This window comes from Chiloscyllium plagiosum, unplaced genomic scaffold, assembly GCF_037043375.1.
Source record: "Chiloscyllium plagiosum isolate Xiang-an unplaced genomic scaffold, Cpla_swu_hap1 HiC_scaffold_23, whole genome shotgun sequence".
NCBI lineage: Eukaryota > Metazoa > Chordata > Chondrichthyes > Orectolobiformes > Hemiscylliidae > Chiloscyllium > Chiloscyllium plagiosum.
This window is the reverse complement of record NW_028270161.1, coordinates 13,694,916-13,707,159: the sequence shown is the minus strand read 5'-3', so window position 1 is coordinate 13,707,159 and position 12,244 is coordinate 13,694,916. Positions and strand designations below refer to the sequence as shown.

The 12,244-nt window shown below is 44.8% G+C and overlaps 1 long non-coding RNA gene across 4 annotated transcripts in view; it reads left to right on the top strand.

Annotated features, from left to right (window-relative positions):
- Nucleotides 1-12,244, top strand: part of LOC148145815 (uncharacterized) — a 65,931-nt gene that overhangs the window by 41,225 nt on the left and 12,462 nt on the right. For all 4 annotated transcript variants that reach the window (XR_015761059.1, XR_015761058.1, XR_015761060.1 and 1 more), the window contains 2 exons: nucleotides 9,055-9,313; nucleotides 11,476-11,645. This is a non-coding gene — a long non-coding RNA (uncharacterized LOC148145815). The remainder of the gene's footprint in view (nucleotides 1-9,054; nucleotides 9,314-11,475; nucleotides 11,646-12,244) is intronic.

The following is a 12,244-nucleotide window of genomic DNA, read 5'->3' as shown; positions in this document are numbered from 1 at the left end:
ACTTCCTATAACTTGTTTTCTGCTGCTGACTGCATAGTTCAGTACTCTGTTAGCTGTTAGTTAGTAAGTTGTACAGACTAACCAAATTGATATTGTGCAAGTGAAGGCTATCATGTCTATCCTGGCCCTCTGAGCATTTTAATTTTCTGCCAGTCTTGTGCCCTTTCTTCATAGCCGTGCACATTCATTCTATCTAATTGGTCATCCAATGCCCTCTTAGATGCATCAATTGAGCCTGCCTCGCAGAAGTGCACGCTATGCCCTAACTACTCACTGGGTGAAAAAAATGCTCACCGCTCATTTGCTTCTTTAGCAACACATTTTAATACTCTGTCCTCTCACTTTCAATCCTTTTGAGTGGGAACAGCTTCACATAATCCACTCTCTCTGGGTCCCTCATTGAATTTGAAAGTTTCTATCAGATTTTCTCTCCGGTTTCCCCTCTCCCAGTAACTGTAGTGTTTCCTTCCTGGGACCATTCTCATAAAATCGAGTAGTCAACCCAAGACCTCATTAAGCTGTGTCCTTCTCTCTTTCAGTACTGCTTGTGGTATTTGCTGGTTGCCTGTTTATTCTTTTGGTGATGTTTTACACTTGATTTGCATTAAATTCCATCAAACATTGTTTTGCCCACTTGAGATATCACAACACAATCTATCATGACCTTATGAAAGAGCGTGATGGCATGAATGACTGATTTCTGCTCTGAAAGTGCATGGAACAAGAACTCCAATGTATTTTTGAAACTGAAAAGAACTGAAAATGTTGTGGTGCTCCAGAGTGTCGTGAATGTATTCACTTTGACCACAATTGCTCTCCCAACTCATTTCCTTTTTTAATTTTATTTTATCAGCATATCACACAGTTAACATTTTTTTTACCATTTGAGTTAAATATTCTGCTATTACACAAATAAGTGACATATTGGATAAATTACCAAGTATTTGTGAAGCAATGGAAGGATGAGCAACATCCTCAACAACATCTCCTCATCCCTCCGGGAAATGACTAAACCCAGTATCATCACTGTCCGATAAACACATTGGAAAAACAAATATGACTTCGTTTCTAATGCAAATAGAAGTAGCAGTTCAAAGGTCCACATTTTCATTCTCACAAACTGGCTTGGTTGGTTCAGTAGACAAACCATTTATAAACCTGCAGCCCTTCAGGCTTCACATATTGGAAGCCAAATGAAGAATTCCTTTTAAAATAAGGAAGAGCACTATTGCATCAGGGCCTGAAGATTCCCAATGCCAGCCACTAGATTGCTGCTTTTTTTGTGTTAGTTTTATTGTTTGAATTGTAGCAAGGTGACAGTGAGATGGTCTGCCTGGAGATGATGATGATTGATGGCAGTCTGAGCACAGTGCTGTGAATGGACTGGAGTGGTGCTTCATTAATCGGTCCCAGGCAAACACACATTTGATGGATTACTGAATTGTGTAATCAATTGTCCCTTCAATTTGAGGATGATATCTGCTTAGGGCTACCAGCTTCTGCCTTGGCTCTTTGTAACAGAGCAGGTTGATTCTTAACCTGATCAAACCAGGGATGGGATCTGGAACTCGGGATTTACATCTCGGGATTTACATCTGCTGCTGCTATGCCTCGTTCAGACATTGGGACTCAGTCAACAAGCAGCTATTGTTCTGACAGCTAGGAGCGAGCTGCTCTCACTCCCGTTCAATCTTGCTGCACTGCACTGTACTGTACTTGGTGAGGCCAAGGCCATCTTCCCTCACCAAGTGAGGGTCCCTCCCCTCTCACATGGTCACCCCCAAGGGCTTATGCCCGAAACATCGATTCTCCTGTTCCCTGGATGCTGCCTGACCTGCTGCGCTTCTCCAGCAACACATTTTCAGCTCTGATCTCCAGCATCTGCAGTCCTCACTTTCTCCTTACAGGGGACGACAAAGCAAATGCTTCCAAACCATCTGCATCTCAAATGAGGAGAGGTCCTCCATTAGCACGATGGCTCGGGGTTAGCACAGCTGCCTCACAGCACCAGGGACTCAGGTTCGATTCCAGCCTCTGGCAACTGTCTGTGTGGATTTTCGCTGGGTACTCCAATTTCCTCCTACAATCCAAAGATGTGCTGGTTATTGCGAATTGGCCATGCTAATTTGCCCATAGCGTTCAGGGATGTGTAGTTTAGGTGTATTCATCAGGGGTAAATGTAGAGTACTGGGGGAATGGGTCTTGGTGGGTTACTCTTCGGAGTGTCGGTGTGGACTTGCTGAGCCGAAGTGATTCTATGATTGTAGGTTTGGACTGAGCCAGCTGATCTCTGCCAGAACAGCATGAAGAGAGATGGTATGCGATCTCTCACTTGCTGATTCATTTCACAGTGGGACAGCTGAGCTTTCCGTTGGCCCACTCAGGATCTAGATTAGAATGGTGCTGGACCCAGTTGAGGGTTTCTTGTGGTGAATTCATGTCCATTTTGAGGGCTCATTCCCACCCAGCCATAGTTTTCAGGGTAGTGTGATGACTGTAGGGGCAGGTGGGAGTCTCAGAAAATGGTCCTACTCACGCCTGGGCTGGGATGGTCTTTCATGGACTTCTGTCAACATTTTGGCATCCCTTCAACAAAGTGTTGCCTCTGTGAGCACTCTCTCTGCTCCCACCAGCCTTCCTCTTTCACTCTGAAACTCGCTGACACACCTGTCCCCAGGTGAGCCCATGTGTGCCAGTACTGCATCCTGGGCACTGCCTGTAGCCTCCAAACATTTCACCAAGCATCTCAGCCAGGCCTGCAGAGTCCGACCTGACCTCCCGGTCACCGCCCATTTTAATTCCCCTTCCTACTCCCTTTCAGACATGACCATCCTCAGCCTTCTCCATTGCTACAGTGAATCAGACTGCACATCGGAGGAACAACACCTCATCTTCCTTCTGGGCAGCCTACAGCCTGGAGGACTCAACATTGAGTTCTTCAGTTTCAAAAAACCTCCCTTCCCATCCCCCGACTCCATTTTCAGCCCCTCCCCTTCCCTTCCATTCCTCTGACTGACCCTTCCTTCCAGGTAGCAACTGGATTCACTCCTCCCATTGACCAACCAGGCCATACTTGCTACCTGTGTTCATCTATCCCTACCTCACAACCCCCCCCCCTTCCCCCATTCCCCTTTATATGCAGCTCCCCCTTACATCCACCTCCCAGTCCTGACAAAGAGTTACAGTGGAAACATTGCCTTCTCCACCCCCCTGATGCTGCCTGGCTTGCTGTGTTCTTCCAGCCTCCTGCTTGTCTACCTTGTAGTCTCTTTTCTGGCCGCTGCAGTTGCTGGTTGGCATCAGTCTGACTGACTGGCAGAACAGAGTTGGGACCATTGCCAGGGTGTAGGACAAAAATTGTACATTGCTTACTGCTTGTTGGGCCATTAAATGGCCAAGAGGCAACCAGTATACATGGTCATACATTGGTTACCAACTCTGGCAATAAGATCAATTCAGTGAGTGCTGTGAATGAAAGGTATGTGGAAATGGGTGAGAACATAATTGACTGCAGTGTGGATGATGAAGGACAGTGTGCTAAACAGCTTGAGTTAGGGCCTGATTCATGTTTGCACCGAAATCCAGTTTAAAATCATACTTCAACTCCAACTTACACTTCAGTTACAGCTACTGCCCACACATTGAAAGGGGATTTGAGAACAGTGAACTGGACCACAATAAGGCTTTCCTGTATGTTATTATAGCCAAAATGACAGTACTATAATCTGCTGATAATTTGAAAATTGAAATGTGTTTAAGAAGCTGTTGGTGAGACCACGTCTGGTGTACTGAGAGTAGTTTTGGTCCCCTTATTTAAGGGAAGGTATCATATGTTTGGGGGCACTTGAGAAGAACTTCACAAGGACTATCCTTTGAATGAGGGGGTTGTCTTATGAGCAAGGGCTAAAGAGTCTGCTCACTGGCATTTAGAAGAAATATTTGAATTTTAAGGAGCTAGATAGGATAATGCAGAGAAGATGTTTCCCCTCATGGGAGAGTATACGACCAGAAGTCAAAGTTTCAGAATAAAGGAGCACCAGTTTTAGACTGAGATGAGGAAGGATCTCTTCTCTCAGACCTGAGTATCTTTGGAATTCCTTGCCATAGAGCGCTGTGGGTTCGGAGTCCTTGTGTGCATGTAATGCTGAGATAAATGGATTCTTCAGGGAATTCGGGGATATAGGGAAAGGGCAGGAAAGTGGTTATGAGGAATATTCAACAGCAATTATCCTATTGAATGGTGGAGCAGGCTGAGGGACTGAGCTGATTACACTTGGTCCTGTTTCCTGTGGTCTGAAGCCATTTTTAGTGTAGCTGCTCCTCCCTTTCTGCATGCTGTCTAAAACGTAGCACAAGATTAAACTGAGGTTTAAAACCACCAACATAGTTACCCTGAAGGATTCTCCTTCTCAACTTTGCCCCTTACCTGAGGTGCGGTGACCCTCAGGTCAAACCACCACCGTCTCTTTATGATGGCTTTACTTTTCACCTTGTAACTTGCTGTCAATTCCTCTTGGAATGAATTACGCTTCATTATCTGCTTCTATGTTTGCTTTCAACTTGCTCTTTATTCTTTCTTGTGCTCTCTCACTTTTTTTTTTATTTCTCTCTCCTTGGTATTCGCTCCTTTCCATTTATTTTCCTCTTGATCTGTTAACTTTCATCTCTCCCTTCCTTCTTTTCATTGCCCCCCTCCTTTCATTCTCTCCATTTCTCTACCGTCTTGATTTGCATCTTTTTCCTTGCTCCCGAGCACTAGGGCTCGCTTGCTCTCTCTCTCTCTCTCTCTCTCTCTCTCTCTCTCTTGTCTTGACATTCTCTCTCTGCCTCATTATAACAACATGACAGCATGGGAAGCAAATGGTTTGATTTACAAGCTCAGTTAAAACATGATGAGATCATATCACGAGGACATGACTTAGCTGCGATTTAAAACCGAGATATAATTGTGTTTTTTTTTGTCCCTGAAGTGTTTTGTGGCATTAACAGATGTGGTCAGTCTGTTTTGGCTGCACTGTAAGTCAGCAGATTGCAGTTTCGCCTTTATCTTCTCCCATTTTAGTTGCAAAGGTCAAAACAATGAGAGAGGATTTTGCTTTGAGTTTCAGTTTCCATCCTCTCTCAACACACTTCTGCTGGAAAACCAGTGGGGGTCAAAATGTCATGTTGTACAATACACACAATGTCAGCTCTGTTTTTGTCGTACAAAGATGAAGAAAATGATGTCGGATTTCTTTGTTTTGCAATTGTTGTGCAAAAGCTATATGACAAATCAAAGTAGTGTATTGACAGCACATTGCACTTTTGATATGTTACCCACAGTGTGCCTTGGCATATGCCAGGGAGCAGCGGATGGCATGAGAATGAAGCTGGCAGTTGGTGTAAGCTGTGATTGCCTGGGGGTGGGAGTAGGTGTGTATAAAGATGTTCCTAATGCATTTTTTGGCTCAGTCTCTTTTAAAGTGCAGATCTTGAACACTGAAGGAAGATTTTTGCTCTAATAAGGGATATTTTATATAATCGGTGGATGGTGTTACGACTGTCATCTTCCAAGGCTACTGGAGATAATGGAGTCTTGGGTCAGAGTGTGTACTGAGTGCCTGCACCGTGTCTGTGAAAACTAGGCATTCTTTTATCATGGAACAAACCTGTTGAATGTAATAAAATTAATTGAAAGGTTGTAGCATTTTCTCAGACTTGTAAAAAAGGTGCAAACCATTTCTTGCTTATGTTTTCAGCCAACAATTGGCTCCATGTTCCAAATGTGTGCAGAAACTGGCAGAAACCAGAGCCCCAGCAGTGTAAATATTGCATTGCCAACCTGTATCTGCTGACAAAATGCTCAAAATGGCATTTCTGGCACCCTGAGCTTGACCACTCATTATGACCATGCTGTGCTGTCTGTCTCCTTAGCTGACGTCAAGTCATGCCTGAACAAATGTTTTTCCTCAAACACAGCGCTGAAGCCAGCACTGTCAGCTTCCCATCCTACACACCCGAGCCTTTCATTTGTATCTCCCACCCTGGCAGCAGGCTGACTTTAACTCTGAGCATTTTCACAGCCCCTGTCATGACACTATCTTTTCGAAGCCCACCCCCTACCCGACATCAAGGTGACCTCACAGCAAATCCCCAGCATCACCCACCTGCCACACTTTTACCAAGCCCAGAATTAGTGAAATTGTTGGTTGTACCTTCCTGTCCTCTGGCTGGATTTACCCTAACATTTCCCTCTTTGACCTCCCCAGACGTAGCGGTCATGGACTGCACTCACCTCTTATCCCACACGCATTGAAGCTCAAACCTACAAGAACTTAGAGACTTTTTGGATTTTAAGCTTGTCATTCTATAATTTCCAGTTCCCTCCTCCCTACTTCTGCACAGGGTTAAAGCCTGTGACATCTCTAACTTTTGTCCAGTTTTGACGAGAGGTCATCAACATGAACTGCCTACTCTGTTTCTCCACCACTGGTCGTATTATTTTCACGCACAGCTTCTGAGGATGATCCTACCTCCTGAGATGAAGCTGCAACACAAATGGATTCTAATTAGTTTTATTCCAAATACTGCAAGCTTAATTTACGAAGGTCAATGCAGATGGCTGCTCCCACTTTAATTTTCAGTGCTGAGCTGTTATGTAAATAACAATTATATTATCAGGAGCTCCTTTCCTATTGGCAGAATGGCATTTTAAGTTTCTCTTGCCAGAACTTGTATCGGGTACCTACCTCTGCGAAGCATGGGCATGGAATGGTGTTTTTCAGCATTTCTTCACACAATATCCGTCCCAGTTAAGCACACACCTGGCTCTTAATTAAATCTCCGGAGATAGAGAATTACAGCACAACACAGAGTAACCTATTCCTGCCTTGTGTTTTTTCCTGCCTGAGCATTATTCGATTTGCCTGCATACAAGTCTCAGGAGATCTTCAGGTATTCTGTGGCAACTAATTGGCTTTTTTTTAATTAGATATATTTTGGTAGGAGAGAGGAAGGTGGCCTGAGGAATAACAGCAGAGGAGAGGCTAGCACATTGGGAACCTCCTCCTCAACGTCATCCTTTTATTCCAAATCCTTGCTTCACATATGGAAAAGATTTCAGTTGTAAATTTTGAAAGGTATAGATATTATTTCACACCTGAAACTGTATCCAAGGATCATTTTCTGCCGAGGGTTTGTTGGTAAGATTTGGGAATGAAGGTGTACGTACGGGCACATCTTGTGACCAAGACCAATCGGTCTTTTCATGTAAACTTGCCAGCATTGGACAGCAGAGACTCAAATCCCATAATTGACATTTTACATTTGGTGCTTCTGTCATGAGCAAGTTACGTGAGTGTGCCTTGTCCCCATTGTTATCAAATTTATGGATCTGTGCATCATCTAGGAGTGCAAAGACATTGGTTTCCAAACTACAGCGATGAATTCCTGTCATTGTCAGTTTACGCATGTGAGAGAGGCATTGAATCCAAGGATATGATCCAAACCTATTTAATAATACAATTCTCACCTACCTGCACAGGTACTGAAAGTTTGTCCTTATTCAAATATTTGTTTGTATCCATACTTTGCCTTCCCTCATCTCGAGACAAAATATTTTGCACGTCGGATCTTCCCAAACTTTGGCTGTTGTCGGTTTGAATGTTTTGCGCGTGCATGTTTTACTCTGCAGGCAAAAATCTGTACCATGGATAACAACGCCCACATTTGTTGTGGCCGTTCTCATTTTTAACAGCATGATTTTATTTTCAAGCCACAGGATTGGGTGTGTGAGGCAGAAGATTGTTGATGCTAGTCTCAAAATATTCCACTATAAAAATGGAGGAGGATGCTGCCTGAGATGCAGCAATATCCTGGCTTTAACTATAGTCTTGCAGCTAGTGAAGATAGAGGCAGTATTAGAGAGAGCTAATTCATTTTCATTGCTGTTTCTCCTCTTCAAAGGAGTTTGCAGCCCAGAGTTCACTGGGTCCTATGACAACATTTGCTCTTTGCACAAGTCTCCTCCCACTCTTTGTTCAATCCCTTTTGACCCATCATTCTGTTCCTCCCTACTGCACTTATCTAATGTTCCCTCAACTGCAAATACTTGCTACTTACTTTATCCCCTACTCGCAATCCCTCGCCAAAACGGAAACCGTTGTTCCCGAAGCTGACCAGAATTTTATTCTTCCACGGAATGTGAGTGTTGCCAGCACTTGTCCTTCCCTAATTTCCCGTGAGATCCGTGTTTTGCCGAGCCATATCAGAGCAATGTTTGCAGTCAGTCACATTGTTGTAGGTCTGGAGCCACGTGGCCCAGGCCAGATCTTGACAGGGGCGTGAGAGAAACAGGATGGACTTTCATCGCAATTGGTGATTGCTGAAGTCCTGCAATGCAGGAAGAGGCTGCTCGGCCCATCTATTCTGCACCCACTCTTCAAATGAACCTCATTACCTGCTGCCACTTTCTTGCTTTCTTTCCCACCCCACCATTATTTCTCTCCAAATGATTATCCAAATCCTCTCGAATGCCTCAATCGGCGATGGTTGTCACGGTTACCATGACTGGTACTAGCTTTATTTTTCAGATGTACTCATTGAATTTAGATTCAGCCACTGGCTGTGGTTGGATTCGAACCCATCTCCCCAGGGTGTTAGCCTGGCCCTCGGGGTTACTAGTCCTGTGGCATGACCACTACGCTGCCATTCCCCTTCACAAGTAAAAACCTCATGATGAATGTCTGGGCCAACAAAAGGGACCTACTGTTTCTGTCCAATGCATTTTGCAGATTGAAATTTTCTGAGATGGTTTTCTTTTTGCCAGTCCCATTGTTTCATTAATTGTCAGTGATTAATCTTGCACTGACAGAATAACATACCAAGTCATTTGTGAAAGAACCCTTTGATTGCCAGTTTTACAACTATTGATGTGTTTGTATTCAGTGGAGAGATTGAAACATTTAATATGAATGAAGAAATTGACTAAACGTATGTTAAGCAATCATTTGGAAATGCTCACACAAACATGATGCCTCAATATTTGTCATTTTGTCTCTTTGTCTCTCTATTTAGATACGCATACCCTCGGAGGATCTTGCTTGTCCACAGATGTTTGTTATTTACCAGATCCAGCATATTTGTTACCTCTGTTGAAGGAGATGATGGAGATTTACACTGCGACTAATATTCTGGAAATGTATGGGCAACCAATCCTCATCTGGAAGAGAAAGATTTGTTGGTGGATGGATGCTTTCAATGACACTGGTTAGCTTTTAGGAGACAATGTGAATCATTTACCCATGATTAATATCATGCAAGAAAGCTACAGAAGGTATAAAAAGAAAGTCTTTAACCTCTAATCTTAATCTATATAGAGATATTTTGTGTGTATATATAATTAGCTATCTATCTAATGTATTACTATCAGACCATTATATTGTGTGCTTGACAGTGGTGATTATACAATGCTTCTGTACTAACATCCTATATCAAGCCTGTCATTGAAAAACCAGAGTGCAATCTATTTGATTCATATCTGTTCCCACGCTCGCTCGCGCGCTCTCTCTCTCGCGCTCTCTCTCTCGCGCTCTCTCTCTCGCGCTCTCTCTCGCGCGCTCTCTCTCTCGCGCTCTCTCTCTCGCGCTCTCTCTCTCGCGCTCTCTCTCTCGCGCTCTCTCTCTCGCGCTCTCTCTCTCGCGCTCTCTCTCTCGCGCTCTCTCTCTCGCGCTCTCTCTCTCTCGCGCTCTCTCTCTCGCGCTCTCTCTCTCGCGCTCTCTCTCTCGCGCTCTCTCTCTCGCTCTCTCTCTCTCGCGCGCTCTCTCTCGCGCTCTCTCTCTCGCGCTCTCTCTCTCGCGCTCTCTCTCTCTCGCGCTCTCTCTCTCGCGCTCTCTCTCTCGCGCTCTCTCTCTCGCGCTCTCTCTCTCGCGCTCTCTCTCTCGCGCTCTCTCTCTCGCGCTCTCTCTCTCGCGCTCTCTCTCTCGCGCTCTCTCTCTCGCGCGCACTCTCTCGCGCGCACTCTCTCGCGCGCACTCTCTCGCGCGCACTCTCTCGCGCGCACTCTCTCGCGCGCACTCTCTCGCGCGCACTCTCTCGCGCGCACTCTCGCACTCGCTCTTGCTCTCGCTCTCGCGCTCTTTCTCGCTCGCACTCTCGCGCTCTTGCTCACTCTCTCGCTCTCTCCCTTTGTGCAACACCCACATTGGGTGTTTTACTAAAGCCAAATACCACAGAAAAAAAATTTACAACTGCTCAGTGGGCCGTGAGGTGAAGAGAGAAACAGGGTTAACATTTCGGGTCGATGCCCCTTCAGTTGGGTGTTTTGTATCCTCCTGTGGGTCTGCTGCCTGTTACTGGCTAACACAGCAGCCCCCTGGTTACCAGCTGTGTCCCTGACATCAGTGGAAGGTTTGGGTACTTCATCTGGCAGCTCATCCCTCTGAGGCACAGCCACAGGGATCCTTCCTGACCAGCTACAAACTCGGGCACTGAAACCCCTCCAGCCCCAGGCTTCCTGTTCCTGACTCTGCATCCATGAAGAGTAACTAATGGATGTTTGTTTCGTGAGTGCTGTTAAAACAGGAACCCATTTGGATTATTGCCATCATGTAATTCATTTTGAATGCTGCTATTTGTTTATGCTGCTAATCAAGCTTAAGTATTCAAATTATCCAGCAGGATTTGAAGTAATTTACAACTGAATATAGCTTGTCAGTTTATGGGTTGGTTTGTGAATATGCAATTATTTTGTGTCCCTCAAATTGAATCTGGTTTATGCTCACTGAATAGGAAGCCATGTGGACTGTGCGATCCAACCAGCCTTTGGTGCTGTAACCAACCTCTTGAATTTCCACTTCTGTAGAATCCCTGTGCCTCATATCCTTCTTCCTCTCTCCAATTATACTTTGTTGTAATTTGTTCACCGGTTGTGGACGTCACTGGCTAGACTGACATTTATTGCCCACTGCTGTGGGTCTGGAGTCACATGTAGGCCAGACTAGGTAAAGATGGCAGATTTCCTTCTCTAAAGGGCATTAGTGAACCAGATGGATTTTTGTTTAACAACATTAAGCCAGCTTTTCATCCCTGCTTTCTAATTTCACCATTTGTGGGATTTGTACCTGTGCTCCCAGAGCATTAACTCAGATATTCATCCAGTGGCATTACCAACACACCCAGTGCTCTCTGCATTTGCACAGTGCAACTGACTGCTGCAGTCCCCTTCCTCAATATCATCCTCTGCACAGGTTTCTGAATTTTATAGTCCACAACACTTCCATCACAGGAGAGATAATAAAAAGACAAAATTGAAGACTTGGTGGATGTAAGGGTGTCACTGAGGGGAGAGTCAGTCACAGTGTTGGAGAGAGCCCTTCAGAAAGCTATAACAGAAGATGGGAAGGCTGGGTGAGACATAGAGAGGGTGACTAATTCAAAGAGAGCAGACTGGGAGTTTGATTTCTGATTTGTAACCCCATGTGTTTTTCTTTGTTCAAGGCTTCATGGACTTGCTCTGTTGCATTATGGAAAGGATTTTGTGTGTGGCATCACACCTGAGTCGGATCTGAACCAGCAACCCCTGCTGTCCCCCTCGGACAGGGCCAGGTCAAATCCTCTTCCCTTGCCCACACACCTGAAAACTGCTTTGCTTTTCTAGAATGTACACGGTGAGATAATAAGCTATTCTAACTTTGCACCTGTTTTATTTATCACTGGAGCAGGTTCACTCCAACTTTCGCTCAGACGAGAGTTTCTTTGCCTTTTGTACCATATGATGTAATATTCTCCCCAATCTCCTCTGTTGCGAATCCTTCAGGAGTTGGATGCAGTCCTCACCGGATGGAATGGGTATTTATCTTGGATAGTGCTTGAAGAAAACCCTGGAGCTTCTCCAGGAAGCTGGTTCCATATGGTGGTTTAGATTTAACTGAGCTGTGTCTAGCACCATTTGAAATCAGTGTTCTTGGAGAAAGGCTTGCATCACACTCGAATCTGTTTTGGCTGAAGACCAAAGTTGATAAAGCCGGCAGGAATAAATAGCAAGTTTCGTCATTTTACATTTTTAACCATTATCATCTCGGTAACTTCTGTGATCAGTACCAAGGCAACTAGTATTTCCTAAAAGCATGGAAGTGGTGGGGTGGAGAGTTTGTGAAATAGATGCTGGTGACCTTGCTCCCTTTCCCCTCACCCTCCACACCTCACCTGCTTATTACTGATTTCGCAGCAAGAACCACTCCTCTAAAGCTGGAGAAAAGGTGGTTCT